Source organism: Somniosus microcephalus, chromosome 1 (genome assembly GCF_052327205.1).
Source record: "Somniosus microcephalus isolate GS21.2 chromosome 1, FLI_Smic_1.0, whole genome shotgun sequence".
Classification (NCBI taxonomy): domain Eukaryota; kingdom Metazoa; phylum Chordata; class Chondrichthyes; order Squaliformes; family Somniosidae; genus Somniosus; species Somniosus microcephalus.
This window is the reverse complement of record NC_140987.1, coordinates 75,127,624-75,144,111: the sequence shown is the minus strand read 5'-3', so window position 1 is coordinate 75,144,111 and position 16,488 is coordinate 75,127,624.

Genomic DNA, 16,488 nt, shown 5'->3' with positions numbered 1-16,488 from the left:
TTCCCTTGCGCACTTCCCCCTTCCCACCCTACAGCTCCTCCATAATGGGATCCCAGTGGCTGCAGCAAGGCTGGTGGAAGGCTGCTGATTGTCACAACCTGAGACTGCAGATGCCCTTGAAGTACGGCCTCGACCTGCTCTGGGCCTGGCAGGCCCGGCTGCAGACTGCACCAACTCTGCATGGGCGGCAGCAGTCTGTCCTACAGGCAGTGGCAAGTGCAGTGGAGAAGTGACAGTGGTGGCAGCAGGAATGCTGTCATCTTGAGAGAGGACAGCAACTCCCTGCTCGACCGACATACTGGCACTCCCACGGGGCAGCACTACAGCATCCGGAGCAATCTGCTGGAGTACAGATTGCAGGCCTGCTGTGGCGCGGTGAGAGCCCCGGGGAAATGTGTCCGAACCAGCGAGGATGGCAGCAGTCAGTGCTCGTGTGGCCTCAATCTGAGTCTGCATGAGAACAGTCAGAGATGGGCTCATGGCAGCCAGTGACTCAATTGCAGCACTAAGCATTTGCATGGCATCCGCCTGTGCTACTGCGAAGTGCTCCACACTGCTTGCCAGTGATTCAATGCATTCGGGCACCCTTCCCACTGCACCCATGAGCTCAGTGTGCCTGTGCACTGCCTGGGTGTTCATTTCTGTAATACCCCGTGTCCTTTTTCATTATTCCCAGTAACATCCGGGACCCATATCATTTCCCCAGTAATATCCCCTGTCTTATATCATTATTCCCAGTAATATACAAAGTCCAATATCATTATCCCCAGGAATGTGCGTTGTACTATATCATTATTCCAACTAATATCCCATGACCGATACCGTTATTCTCAGGAATTTGCCGCATCCTTTATCATTATTGCCAGTAATATCCCATGCTCCATATCATTATTCCCAGTAATATCCATGTCCTATATCATTATTCCCAGTAATATCCGTGTCCTATATCATTATTCCCAGCAATATACGTGTCCTATGTCATCATTCCCAGTAATACCACTTTTCCTTTATCATTACTCCCACTAATAGCCCACGTCCTATATCATTATTCGTTATAATACTCCGTGTCTGATTTCATTATTCCCAGTAATATCCGTGTCCTATATCATTATTCCCTGTAATATCCCGTGTCCTATATCATTCTTTCCAGTAATATCCGTGTCCTATATCATTATTCCCTGTAATATCCCGTGTCCTATATCATTATTCCCAGTAATATCCGTGTCCTGTATCATTATTCCCCGTAATACCACTTTTCCTTTATCATTACTCCCACTAATAGCCCACGTCCTATATCATTATTCATTATAATACTCCGTGTCCTATATCATTATTCCCTGTAATATCCCATGTCCTATATCATTATTTCCAGTAATATCTGTGTCCTATATCATTATTCCCAGTAAGACCCCGTGTCCTATATCATTATTCCCAGTAAGACCCCGTGTCCTGTATCATTATTCCCAGTACTATCCGTGTCCTGTATCATTATTCCAAGTAATAACACTTTTCCTTTATCATTACTCCCACTAATATCCCACGTCCAATATCATTATTCGTTATAATACTCCGTGTCTGATTTCATTATTCCCAGTAATATCCGTGTCCTATATCATTATTCCCTGTAATATCCATGTCCTATATCATTATTCCCAGCAATGTACGTGTCCTATGTCACTATTCCCAGTAACACCCCGTGTCCTGTCTCACTATTCCCTGTAATAACCGCATCCTATATCATTATTCCCAGTTAGACCCCGTGTCCTGTATCATTATTCCCAGTAATATCTGTGTCCTATATCAGTATTCCCAGCAATATCCGTGTCCTATATCATTATTCCAAGTAATACTCTGTGTCCGCTTTCATTATTCCCAGTCATATCCCCTGTCCCATATCATTATTCCCTGTAATACCCCGTGACCTATATCATTATTCCAAGTAATATCCATGTCCTATATCATTATTCCCAGTAATATCCCAAGTCCAAAATCATTCCCAGTAATATCTCATTCCCCATTACATTATTCCCAGTAATATCCATGTCCTATATAAATATTCCCTGTAATACCCTGAGTCCTATATCATTATTCCCAGTAATATCAGTTGCCTATATAATTATTCCCAGTAATATCCCGTGTCCTATATCATTATTCCCAGTAATAAATTCCCGTGTTCTATATCATTATTCGGTGTAGTACCCCCTGTCCGATTTCATTTTTCCCAGTACTATCCATGTCCCATATGATTTTTTCCAGTAATATCTGTGTCCTATATCATTATTCCCAGTAAGATCCCGTGTCCTGTATCATTATTCCCAGTAATATCCGTGTCCTGTATCATTATTCCCAGTAATACCACTTTTCCTTTATCATTACTCCCACTAATATCCCACGTGCTATATCATTATTCGTTATAATACTCAGTGTCTGATTTCATTATTCTCAGTAATATCCGTGTCCTATATCATTATTCCCTGTAATATCCATGTCCTATATCATTATTCCCAGCAATGTACGTGTCCTATGTCACTATTCCCAGTAACACCCCGTGTCCTGTCTCACTATTCCCTGTAATAACCGCATCCTATATCATTATTCCCAGTTAGACCCCGTGTCCTGTATCATTATTCCCAGTAATATCTGTGTCCTATATCAGTATTCCCAGCAATATCCGTGTCCTATATCATTATTCCAAGTAATACTCTGTGTCCGCTTTCATTATTCCCAGTCATATCCCCTGTCCCATATCATTATTCCCTGTAATACCCCGTGACCTATATCATTATTCCAAGTAATATCCATGTCCTATATCATTATTCCCAGTAATATCCCAAGTCCAAAATCATTCCCAGTAATATCTCATTCCCCATTACATTATTCCCAGTAATATCCATGTCCTATATAAATATTCCCTGTAATACCCTGAGTCCTATATCATTATTCCCAGTAATATCAGTTGCCTATATAATTATTCCCAGTAATATCCCGTGTCCTATATCATTATTCCCAGTAATAAATTCCCGTGTTCTATATCATTATTCGGTGTAGTACCCCCTGTCCGATTTCATTTTTCCCAGTACTATCCATGTCCCATATGATTTTTTCCAGTAATATCTGTGTCCTATATCATTATTCCCAGTAAGATCCCGTGTCCTGTATCATTATTCCCAGTAATATCCGTGTCCTGTATCATTATTCCCAGTAATACCACTTTTCCTTTATCATTACTCCCACTAATATCCCACGTGCTATATCATTATTCGTTATAATACTCAGTGTCTGATTTCATTATTCTCAGTAATATCCGTGTCCTATATCATTATTCCCTGTAATATCCCGTGTCCTATATCATTATTCCCAGTAATATCCGTGTCCTGCAACATTATTTTTGGTAATATCCCGTGTCCTATATCATGATTCTCACTAATATCCTGTGTCCTATATAATTATTCCCAGTAATATCCGTGTCCTGTATGCATATTCCCAGTAATATCCCTTGTCCTAAATCATTATGCCCAGTAATATTCGTGTCCTATATCATTATTCCCAGTAATATCCATGTCCTATATCATTATTCCCTGCAATACCCCATGTCCTATATCATCATTCCCAGATATCTGTGTCCTATATAATTATTCCCAGTAATATCGTGTCCTATATCATTATTCCAAGTAATATCTGTGTCCTATATCATTATTCCCAGTAATATCTGTGTCCTATATCATTATTCCCAGTAATATCCATGTCCTATATCATTATTCCCAGTAATATCCGTGTCCTATATCATTATTCCCAGTAATATCCATGTCCTGTATCATTATTCCCAGTAATATCCCGTGTCCCATATCATTATTCCCAGTAATAAATTCCCGTGTCCTATATCATTATTCGGTGTATTACCCCCTGTCCGATTTCATTTTTCCAATAATATACGTGTCCCATATGATTTTTTCCAGTAATATCTGTGTCCTATATCATTATTCCCAGTAAGACCCCGTGTCCTGTATCATTATTCCCAGTTATACCACTTTTCCTTTATCATTACTCCCACTAATATCGCACGTCCTATATCATTATTTGCTATATTACTCCGTGTCTGATTTCATTATTCCCAGTAATATCCCTGGCCTATATCATTATTCCCAGTAATATCCGTGTCCTATATCATTATTCCCAGTAATATCCGATACCCATATCATTTTTCCAGTAAATCTCATCGTTTATCATTAATCCCAATACTGCCCCGTATCCTATATCATTATTCCCAATAATATCCCGTGTCCCATATCTTTATTCCCAGTAATATTCCATATCCATATCATTATTCCCAGTAATATCCGTGTCCTATATCATTATTCCCAGTAATATCACGCATCCTTTATCATTATTCCCAGTAATATCCCCTGCCCCATATCATTATTCCCAGTAATATCCGTGTCCTGTATCATTAGTCCCAGTAATATTCCGTGTCCTATATCATTATTCCCAGTAATACAACTTTTCCTCTATCATTACTCCCAATAATATCAGTTTCATATATCATTATTCCCTGTAATACACCTAGTCCTATATCATTATTCCCAGTAATATCCCGTGTCCTATATCATTATTCCCAGTAATATCCCACATCCTATTACATTAATCCCAGTAATATCCCGTGTTCTATATAATTAAACCCAGTAATATCACCTGTCCTATAGCATTATTCCCAGTAATATCTGTCTCCTGTATCATTATTCCCAGTAATATCCATGTCCTCTATCATTATTCCCAGTAATATCCGTGTCCTGTATCCTTATTCCCAGTAATATCCCAGTCCTATATCATCATTCCCAGTAATATCCATGTCCTATATCATTATTCCCAGTAATACCACTTTTCCTATATAATTATTCCCAGTAATATCTGTCTCCTGTATCATTATTCCTAGTAATATCCACGTCCTGTATCATTATTCCAGTAATATCCCGTGTCCTATATCATTATTCCCAGTAATATCTGTCTCCTGTATCATTATTCCCAGTAATATCCATGTCCTATATCATTATTCCGAGTAATATCCCCTGTCCTATATCATAATTCCCAATAATAACCCACATCCTATATCATTATTCCCAGTAATATTCCGTGTCCTATATCATTAATCCCAGGAATATCCCCGTCCTAAATCATTATTCCCAGTAATATCTGAGTCCTGTATCGATATTCCCAGTAATATCCCGTGACCAAATTCAGTGTTCCCAGTAATATCCGTGTCCTGTATCATTATTCCCAGTAATATCCGTGTCCTATATCATTACTCCCAGTAATATCCGTGTCCTATATCATTATTCTCAGTAATACCACTTTTCCTATATAATTATTCCCAGCAATATCCGTGTCCTATATCATTATTCCCAGTAATATCCGTGTCCGGTACCATTATTCCCAGTGATACCCTGTGTCCTATATCATTATTCCCAGTAATATCCCCTGTCCTAAATCATTATTCCCAATAATATCCCCATCCAATATCATTATTCCCAATAATATCCCCATCCTATATCATTATTCACAGTAATATCCCATATCCAATACCATTTTTCCCTGTAATATCCGTGTCCTGTATCATTATTCCCAGTAATACCAGTTTTCCTATATCATTACTCCCAGTAATATTTGTGTCCTATATCATTATTCCCTATAATACCCTGAGACCTATATAATTATTCCCAGTAATATGTATGTCCTGTATCATTACTCCCTGTATTATCCCGTGTCCTATATCATTATTCCCAGTAATATCCCGTCCTATATCATAATTCCCAATAATACCCCCTGTCCTATATCATTAACCCCAGTAATATCCCCATCCTATATCATTATTCCCAGTAATATCCGTGTCCTGTATCATTAGTACCTGTATTATCCCATGTCCTGTATCATTATTCCCAGTAATATCCCATGTCCTATATCATTAATCCCAGTAGTACCACTTTTCCTATATCATTATTCTCAGTAATATCTGTGTCCTATATCATTGTTCCCAGTAATATCCGTGTCCTAAATCATTATTCCCAGTAATATCCATGTCCTGTACCATTATTCCCAGCAATATCCCATGTCGCGTTGGGACCCGAATTTCTGGGCCATTGTAACTTGGTTCTGCCTTGTAGGTTGAGATGGTTTTAAAAGCTTGGCTACATATTCATATCTTACACATGTTCATTAGTTTGCACTGTAAGTTAAAAAAAATGAAGAAACTTGTAGGTATTCCAGGAATATGGAATGCAAAATGAATAATTGCAGTTTTAGATTAATTTCTTCCAAAAGCTTATGCAGCTATGTAGAGATAAGTATAACAGGACATGAAAGAGAACAATAATAAACACAGTTTGCAGCTTGTAACCTGATATTGTAAATTATGGGCTATTATTCTGCATGTGTTTTAATTGAGCTGTGTCTCAGTATCACTGCATAGATACCGTATGAAGAATCCATGGAGTCAAGAACATTCAAAGATAAGATTCAACAGCCTTGAAATTGATTCATGTCGGCAGGCCAGTGTGAACTGGGCACATGGAATATCCCTGCACCAGAAGGGGTAGGCCCGAGGGAGCCTTGGACATCCCTGCTAAAATGGTTGCAGGCACCAAGTAAGCGGGAATGGAACGATAAATTTGCTCCCTCTATTTGTAATGCTCGTACGCCTCAACCCGTGGGTGGGGTTAAAACTCCACCTCCTGTCTTTTGAATGAGATGTTAAGCTGAGACCCTCTCTGGCTGTTCTGGCACAATTGAAAGATCTTCTGGCCGATATTCCTCCCTCAACCAAAAACAGATTAACAGCTCATTTAATTTGCTGTTGTGGAATGTTGCTGTGCACAAATTGGCTGCTGCGTTTGCCTACAACAATGATGGCACATGAAAAGTAATCTACTGGCTTGATAACCACCATCCTAAGGCTGCGAAAGTCACCATATAAAGGCAAGATCTTCTGAAAGCTTCAAGGCAAAGGGAGGATCCTTTTGGGAGTTCCGTAGGAAGAAGAGAACACTCTACGCAACCCCACCTTACTGCAACTTGTTGGACACATCCAAGTGTGTTCTTGGTGCAGTGCCACTGCATTAACTGCTTCAGTGCTGAACTAAGTTACTCATTCTTTAACATGTGAGGTACTGATAGGCCTTTGACTATTAGCCGCTACTATGCACACACTCTTCTCCCCACCCAAAGTCCAATACTGTTACTTAACCTCTTTAGATATCTTCAGGGTAAATTTCTGATTTGGTGTCAATGGCAAAATCGTGGGGCTGTAATGGTGAAAAATTTGCCTCCATGCAATTTTACATGACAATTTCTAATATTAATTGATGGTTTTTAGACCAGGTTTAAACAATTCTCAATAACGTGAGAGCAATGTAATATCTTCACAGACACACATCCTCTTCTCCGATTGCACAAATTCCTCAAGCATCAGCCGTTGCTTATAAACAGACAACAGCAGCAGCTGGAGAAAAACAGGAAGGACATGTTGAATCAGTTGGGAGGCAGCAGTACACTCCCAATAGAGTCTCGAGGGCATATACCATGACCCGACTAACCAAAGCTCAATGTCTCAGGTAGTTTAGCTTCAGCAGATTACTGCTGAATCAACAATGCCAGGATTTACTGAGTGAGTTAGTATTGCCTTCTGTAATTTAAGTGGCCACAGTCAATGCTTATGTTATTGATTTATTTTAAATATCTTTTGCGATTATGCCCAGATTATTCAGTCAGTCTAACATGGCCATGCCTTGGTAGTCCTTCACGCGCTATATTTTCCCATTTTTGTGCTCATCAAAGTGAGTCCTGGGAATGGAGGACTTTTGATTTTGGGCATGCAGTGTCAGCCCCAAGCACTCCAAGACTTGATACAGCACAGTTAGATAGGAACATTAGGAACAGTAATAGGCCATTCAGCCCCTCAAGCCTGCTCCAACATTTAATAGATCGTGGCTGATCTGTACGTCAGCTCCATTCACTCGCCTTTGCTCGATATCACATACCCAACAAAAATCTATCGATCTCAGTCTTGAAAGCTCCAATTGTCCTAGCAACCACGGTCTTTTGGGGGCGAGAATTCCAGATTTCTACTGCCCTTTGTGTGAAAAAGTGCTTCCTGATTTCACTCCTAAATGGCCGAGTTCTAATTTTAAGATTATGGCTGGAATTTTGCCTACCTGGGTGGGTCCGGTGCGGGCGGTGTCCGTGGGGGGTCGTGACCCTGCTGCTGGCTCCATCCCACTGTTGAAAATGAACTTAACTTAATGGGGCCTATTAAGCTCACCTAGCGCGTTACCTGGCTCAATTAGATGGAGTGGGTCTGATGACATCATTCATGACACGTTTTCAGCCAGGATCTTTAAAAGGGACCATGGCCACATTACATTTGAAGTTTAATCTAACATAGTGCTGTCAGTGCACTACAGCATTGGAGTGCTGCAAACACTGACAATGACTGCACAGAGGCAGAGGGCTGCACCCTGGTTCTCCAATGACTCCCTCCATATGCTTCTGGAGGGAGTCAGAGCATGCAGGGAGGTCCGATGGGCAGAAGAGACCTCCCCAGGAGACCAAGACAGCCTGGTTGTCTATTGCAGAGGAGGCCACAAGCAGGGATGTGGTCAGGAGGACCTGGGTGCAGTGCCGCAAATGTTTCAATGATCTCATTAGATCAGGAAACATTAGTACAAAGCCACACTCAACTTCATCCTGCTGTGCCTCTCATCACATCCCCATCACTCTGCCTTCCCTACCCTATTCCTGCACATCCTTACTCACACCAGCAAACCTTGCATCTCCACCCATCCCTCTTTCTCTACCTACATTATCACATCCCCATCTCACTTGCCACCCCTCACAATCACCCTCATCCTAATGCAATCATACCAACAAACAACACACAAGGTTAGCCACTTGGGTGTTTTATCAAATGTTTAAGTAAAGTTTCTGTTAATGTGGTGTCAAACATAAAAATCTTTATTTTCAACACTTTCTGGTCTTGGACAGATTTGTGTGCACCTTTGAAAGTGGCTTAGTGAGTTGCAGTGAATGGTGAGATATAATGGTATCCCCTGTAATGGTGATGAGTGTGAAAGGAATGGCTTGGTCATTGTAGGGATGCTTTATCAAATCAACTTTTATTGTAATTGTTAGTGCACAAGTGCAGTACAATGAAAAATTATGGTGTTGGTGTGGGGTGGTGTTAACCTGGCACATCATGTTGCAGCCATATGCGTGTACAGTGTAAAGTTAACTAAATCTGGCCATGATGAAGCCATCCCTGACCACCTGGGCAACAATGTGGTTGGGTGCTGATGCCCTCTGTTCTGTGCAGCATCAGGTGATTGTGGAGAAGGTTGGTGTTGCTGTTGGTGCTGCTGGTGTGCCTGGTGCTGCTGGTGTTGGGGCTGATCGTGATCCGGTTCTGAGGACCAAGGTGAGAGAGTATAAAAGGCACCCATGCTGATGGAATAGATGGCAGGTGAAGTAGAGATGACAGAAGCATTCTGTCAATGGTGAGAGAGTTCTTCCAATGAGGTGGATGGAGACTTTGCTGGAAACACTTGCGGCCTGCAGAATCTGTGCTGGAAATGGACTGAGCACCCGCTTCTGCCTGAGGAAAGTGATCATCTGCCAGGTGGGAGCTTTTACTGTACATTTGATGCTGTCAAGTAATCAGCTGGAGCAATGGCTACAGAACTCCCGCCTTAGGTTGACAGACGTGGTTCCCAAGCTGCGTGAATCCCGTGGTCATGCAGAGAAATTTAAAAGGTAAGTGGAAAAAGTATCTTAAGTGCCTGTAACACAGGCAGCCAATTGGCTATCACTCGTTTTGCGTTGCTGCTCAAGGCCAATTTCACCCCGCTCCGTTCTTTAACCATGCAGTTTAAATAACATCATCAGCCTGGTGAATCAGATCAAAGGTTATAATGCACTACTGCTGAAAACTGCCCCAGTTTAACAACTCAACTGAAAAACGGCACCTTCAGTACTGCGTTGGAGTGTCGGCCTAGATTATGTGCTAGAGTGAGTCTTGAACCCACAACCCGCAGGATTCAGGCAAGAGTGCTACCAATTGAGCCAAGCTGACAATGAAAGGGGTGCTGCCTCGCTCCCATGCTTGCAGCGGGGAGCCACGACCACGGTGAGCGTGGGTCAGGGAATCAAGGCAACAGTGCTGTCTATGACCCATGCTTCCTTTGAGAGTAGTTTCCTGCTGTGGGCATTTGGTCTTATGTTTACCTCTGGACTCAAGGTTTGCCATTTCTATATGCCCTTATCCACTTGCACTGCCACCTTTAATGTCCTTTGTATGTGCACATGAAGGTGTCTCTGCTCGTCTCCTCCATTTGAAACCTTACTACTTTAGGTTTCTTTTCTTACTTCCAGAACATAATACCCCACAGGCCCAATGTTCCAGTTGGGCCAAGGTCCAAGAACGGGTGGATTAACCGCTTTCATTTTCTTTTTTAAATGATTTTTGCTTTTTGGAAAACTGTGGTGAGAGAAACACATTCTTATAACATTCATTCAAGGGTTAGACTTGTTTAGGCAAGTGGAGTTCTGTGGATTTAAGTTACTGGTGTCCTGCAGGGAGTGTCAACGCCCATTGCTATTTTAAAAAGATTTCTGGACCAGCCCTCCTGAGCATGGCTAGTAGATTCTTGATGTGTCTCATCCCTGGTTTCACGCCCCTCCAAGGAATGCTATTTTTATTTTCTTGTATGGAAGTACAGGCTGCAGCTGAAGGAAACTATATTAAGGACACATACTGGGAATTTCTCTTGTTTATTAATAAACTCAACTTCACATACTAACAACAGCAACATCCTGAATGATTATTTATATTATCATTTTTAAAAACAGTACTGTAAAAATAGCTTATGATTCAGAATCTATATACAGTGCTGGGTATAGATTTAATATAGAGGTTTTATTACTGTTACACAGTATCTACTGCACTTTCATATACCTCATTAAATTGAGGAGTGATATATTTAATATACCACATTAAATCAAGGGGTGGTTTATTTAATATACCGCTTTAAATTAAGGGGGCTATAGTTAATATACATAATTAAATTATATTAAATTGAGGGTGCTATATTTAATGTACCACATTAAATTGAGGGTAGTTGTTGTGTATGTACCTTTAAGAGAATAACTGGTCTCAGACTGCAGTACCGGCAGTGACCACCCCTGTATAAAAGGCGCTAGTGAGCCTCTGTTTTTTTAGTTTCACTATTGACTTCCAACAGTAAAGACGTGTTTTGTTTAACTCTGCTGTCCGTGTCTCAATCATTCACGGACATAATACTGGCGACGAGCAGATACGAACCTACCTACAGTCTGCACCACCTCCTGGGATCCATTCCTACAGCGAAGTGAGCAGAGGTCGAGGCCAGAAAGAAAAGAAAGTAAGAGGCAGTAGAAATGGGCGTCGACCGTGGGCATCCGCCCTGTGTTGCAGAGTTGAAGATTGTTGGAGAAGCTGTCGGATGCGGGGCCTGGTTCCTGTCGACGGTGCTTCAGCTAATCGGGCTGGTGGCAGGTAGTGCACTGATCCTTCCTGGGCTGCGGCGGTTGCGAACTCGAGCGGGTGGTTTGCAACGGGGCCGAGCAGCGTTGTCGGGAAGAAGAGAGAGAGAGGGTGGAGCACACAGGGCGCGGCCGGTGCTACGAAGCCGGGCTGCGTATAGACCCGCGAAGAGGGAGGCAAGAGTCCCACAGGGTTGTTCCACGACGGGAAAATAATTAAAAAAAAAAATTAAACGCGCAAGAAACCGTGGAAAGCAGCGTTAACAACAGCGGGGAAGAAGGCAAAGCGCGGGAGGTGCCATCGTAATCAGCGGGGAAGAAGGCAAAGCGCGGGAGGCGCCATTTTGTTAAATCGGGGAAGAAGGCAAAGCACGGGAGGCACCATTTTAGATTTGCAAGATGCCGAAGACTGGCTGTATCACTGCTTTTGATAATACAATAGAGGACTGGACCACGTATGTGGAAAGAGTCGAGGTATATTTTGAAGCAAACGAAATAGTGGAGGAGAAAAAGGCATTGATATTGTTAAACTTAATGGGCGCTAGAACGTACGGCCTATTGCGGGACCTGATTACTCCAGCCAAACCGAAGGCGAAGAGTTTTAACGAAATTGTTGCTGTCCTACAGGAACACCTAAACCCTGCACCGCTGTTGATAGCAGAAAGATTTAAATTCCACAGGAGAACTCAGCACAAAGATGAGAGCAATGCTGAGTATCTTACGGAACTACGCAAGCTATCAAAGCACTGCCAGTTCGGAGCAGGACTGGCAGATACCCTACGGGACAAATTTGTCTGTGGACTCCTGAGTGAAGGAACACAGAAGAAGTTACTCTCAGAGAAAGAGCTGACGCTAGATAAGGCTTTCAGCATGGCAGTATCGTATGAAGCAGCAGCCAGGGGAGCTGCAGAAATTCAACAAAAACCACAGGAATACGGCACCCACGAAATGACACGAGGATTTGCAAAATGTTATCGCTGCGGCAGAACTAACCATGACCAGAAGGACTGCTGGTCCAAAGACAAAATATGCAGGCAATGCGGGAAGATGGGACACATTGCACGAGTTTGCAGGTCTGGGAAGAAGACCAGCGACAACAAAAAGGCTACTAAGGAACCGTACAAGAAAGTACAAAAGATGACGGACAGTAGTTCCGAAGACCAGATGAGCGATAGTGAATCCGGGAACAGGAGACTAAGCTGTCTCAAACTTCACAATGTAATCGCAAAAGAGGATCACTGAACCATTTGGGTCACCCTCACGATAGCAGGGTCCCAAGTTAAAATGGAATTGGATACAGGATCAGCGCTAACCGTCATGAATCGACGAGACTACGAGCGGCTATTTTCACACATACCCTTGAAAGAGACATCCATCGTCTTGACGACGTATATGGGGCAAAAAGTATACCCCAGAGGAAAAATAAGGGTGCCTGTCGAATATAACGGCAAGAAAATACGGAAATTGTATCTCTACATACTGCCAAATGGTGGACCACCGTTATTGGGACGGGAATGGATCAGGAAGATAAACTTAGATTGGCACTCCATTCATGCAATGACGGTGGACGGTAAAAAAGATGAAGACGTCACTCCTGGACGATTGTCAACAATCTTAACTAACGCCAAAGAGGTATTTCAACAAGAACTGGGCACGCTTAAAGGCGTAACCACCTCGATAAAAATAGAAGAGAATGCAGTTCCCAAGTTTTTCAAAGCAAGACCGGTACCATATGCAATTCGCCCAGCCGTCGAGGCAGAGCTGGAGAATCTGGAGAAGGCGGGCGTGTTGTCTAAGGTTGACTGGAGCGAGTGGGCGACACCCATCGTTCCTGTCATGAAGAAAACGTTAAGCAATAAGTCCGGGGAGCCAAGGAAGATTCGCATCTGTGGGGATTTCAAGGTGACGGTGAACCCAGTCCTTCACACAGTACAATATCCTCTTCCAAGGATAGAAGACATCTTCGCCTCTGTCTGGAGGGAAGCGTTTTACAAAAATTGACCTAGCACAAGCATATTTGCAGATGGAGGTTGAAGAGTCCTCTAGGAAGTATCTCACGATAAACACTCACAAAGGTCTTTACCAGTATCATCGATTGGTATTCGGAGTAGCATCGGCTCCGGCGATATGGCAAAGAGCGATGGAACAAGTCCTGCAAGGGATTCCGGGGACTCAGTGTTACTTGGACGACATCCTTGTGACGGGTGAAGATGACAGTGAACACCTTAACAACCTAGAACAGGTGCTCACTAGGCTACGGGAACATGGGCTGCGAGCCAACCGCCCCAAGTGCGAATTTTTTAAGAAACAGATATCGTATTGTGGCCACGTGATTGATGAAGAGGGGTTACATAAGTCCCCTGACAAAATTGAAGTGGTTGTTAAGGCCCCAGCGCCTGAAAATGTGTCGCAACTGAGGTCATTCCTCGGATTGGTGAATTACTATCATAAGTTTTTGCCAAATTTGTCGACAATTCTGCACCCACTGAACGCCCTGCTACGAACGGGGGTAGCATGGAAATGGAGCGATGATTGTAAGCGTGCTTTTCAGAAGAGTAAGGACTTAATCACTTCAAGGGAAGTATTGGCTCACTACAACCCAGCACTGCCGATCAGACTGGCGTGTGATGCGTCTCCCTACGGCATTGGGGCGGTACTGTCACATAAATTCCTTGACGGTTTAGAGAGGCCGATAGCTTTTGCGTCACGCTCGTTAACTTCTGCCGAGCGTAACTGCGCCCAGATTGACAGAGAGGCCCTCAGCCTAGTGTGGGGGGTGAAGAAGTTCAATCACTACCTGCACGGTCAAAAATTTACTCTACTAACCGATCATCAACCTCTTGTCTCCATTTTCAACCCTCAGAAGGGCGTACCGATAATGACAGCACAACGGCTGCAGAGATGGTCCCTTTTCCTAGGGGCACACCAATATGACATCGAGTACAAAGCAACTAAACAGCATGGAAATGCTGATGGATTGTCACGCCTACCGTTGCCGACGGTGGAAGAAGACCTTGCAGTGGATCCAATGGAGTTATTCCACTCGACCATAGTCGAATGTCTCACTGTGACGAATGCAAACATAGAAAAGGAAACACGGAATGACCCGACACTATCACGGGTCTATGATTTAATGGTGAAGGGATGGCCAGCACATGGCGAACCACTGCTGCCAGCATTCTCGCCGAGAAGAGAACAGCTGTCAGTGTGCAGAGGAACCTTGATGTGTGGATCCAGAGTAGTAATTCCACCTAAGTTGATGGATAGAGTGCTCAATGAGCTTCATGAGGGTCATCTGGGTGGGGTAAAAATGAAGAACTTAGCCAGAGCATTTGTGTGGTGGCCGGGAATTGATAGAGAAATCGAAGAGGTGACCAAGAGCTGTGCAGGATGCCAGAAGGTCCAAAACGCCCCACCACAAGCCCCTCTGCATCCATGGGAGTGGCCCTCATCTCCATGGCAAAGGGTGCACATTGATTTTGCTGGTCCCTTCATGGACTCGATGTTTTTAATTGCGGTGGATGCACATTCAAAGTGGCCAGAGGTAATAAAAATGTCCTCAACCACCACGGAAAAAACTATCACAGTTTTACGAACCATATTCGCCAGAAATGGGCTGCCTGAACAGATTTGCTCTGACAATGGACCACAGTTTGTGTCTGAAGAGTTCCGGAGGTTCTTAAAGAACAATGGTGTTAAGCATTACGCATCTGCCCCATATCATCCAGCCACTAATGGATTGGCCGAGAGGTTTGTCCAAACATTCAAGAAGGCTATCAAGGCAATGTGTAATGAAGATATACCCCTACAACACAAGGTGGACAACTTCTTGTTTGCCTACCGGAATGCGACACATGCGGTTACCAACCAAACTCCAGCCATGATGTTCTTCAATCGAAGACTACGATGCCGCTTGGATTTGGTTAAGCCAAACGTCCGAAGAGATGTGGAGAACAGGCAGTTTCAGAATATGAATGAAAAACCGACCAGGAGTTTTAAGATAGGTCAACCAGTTTTGGCCCGGGACTACCGCACTGAGAAATGGCAGCCAGGAACGATTTGTACACGACAAGGACCTCTCATGTATACCGTGGACATTGGGGAGAACATTGTAAGACGCCATGCTGACCAGATTCTAGAGTCACTGGAAAACGTCAACTCCACACCACGATCTGATACACCTGGTAATGAAATCGACGTTCCAATTGCAACTACCGCAGAACCGGTAATATTGGGAGCAGATGAACCAAACAACGACATTGATCCCGACTCAACATTGCCAGAAGCACCTGATACCCCAAAGAGGCGTTATCCAGACAGAATCAGGAAGCCTCCTCAAAGACTGAACTTATAATTGCTTAACCTTAACCAATGTATCTTGCAACAGTCATTGTGATTGTAATTAGTTATCATTTAGTTGTTAAATGAATATTATGTACTGTTTATCTGAAAGGGGAGGAATTGTTGTGTATGTACCTTTAAGAGAATAACTGGTCTCAGGCTGCAGTACCGGCAGTGACCACCCCTGTATAAAAGGCGCTAGTGAGCCTCTGTTTTTTTAGTTTCACTATTGACTTCCACCAGTAAAGACGTGTTTTGTTTAACTCTGCTGTCCGTGTCTCAATCATTCACGGACATAATAGTAGTATACTTAATATACCTTGTTAAACTATATTAAATTGAGAGATGTTATATTTATTATGCCACATTAAATTGAGGAGTGCTATATGTAATATATCACATTAAATTGAGAGGGGTTATATTTAATATACCAAATTAACTATATTAAATTGAGGGGTGTCATATTTAAAATACCATTCAATTGAGGGGTGCTATGTTTAATATACCTCATTAAATTGATGAGTGCTACATTGAATATACCGCATTCATATACCAGGTTAAATTGAGGGGTGCTTTTTTAATATA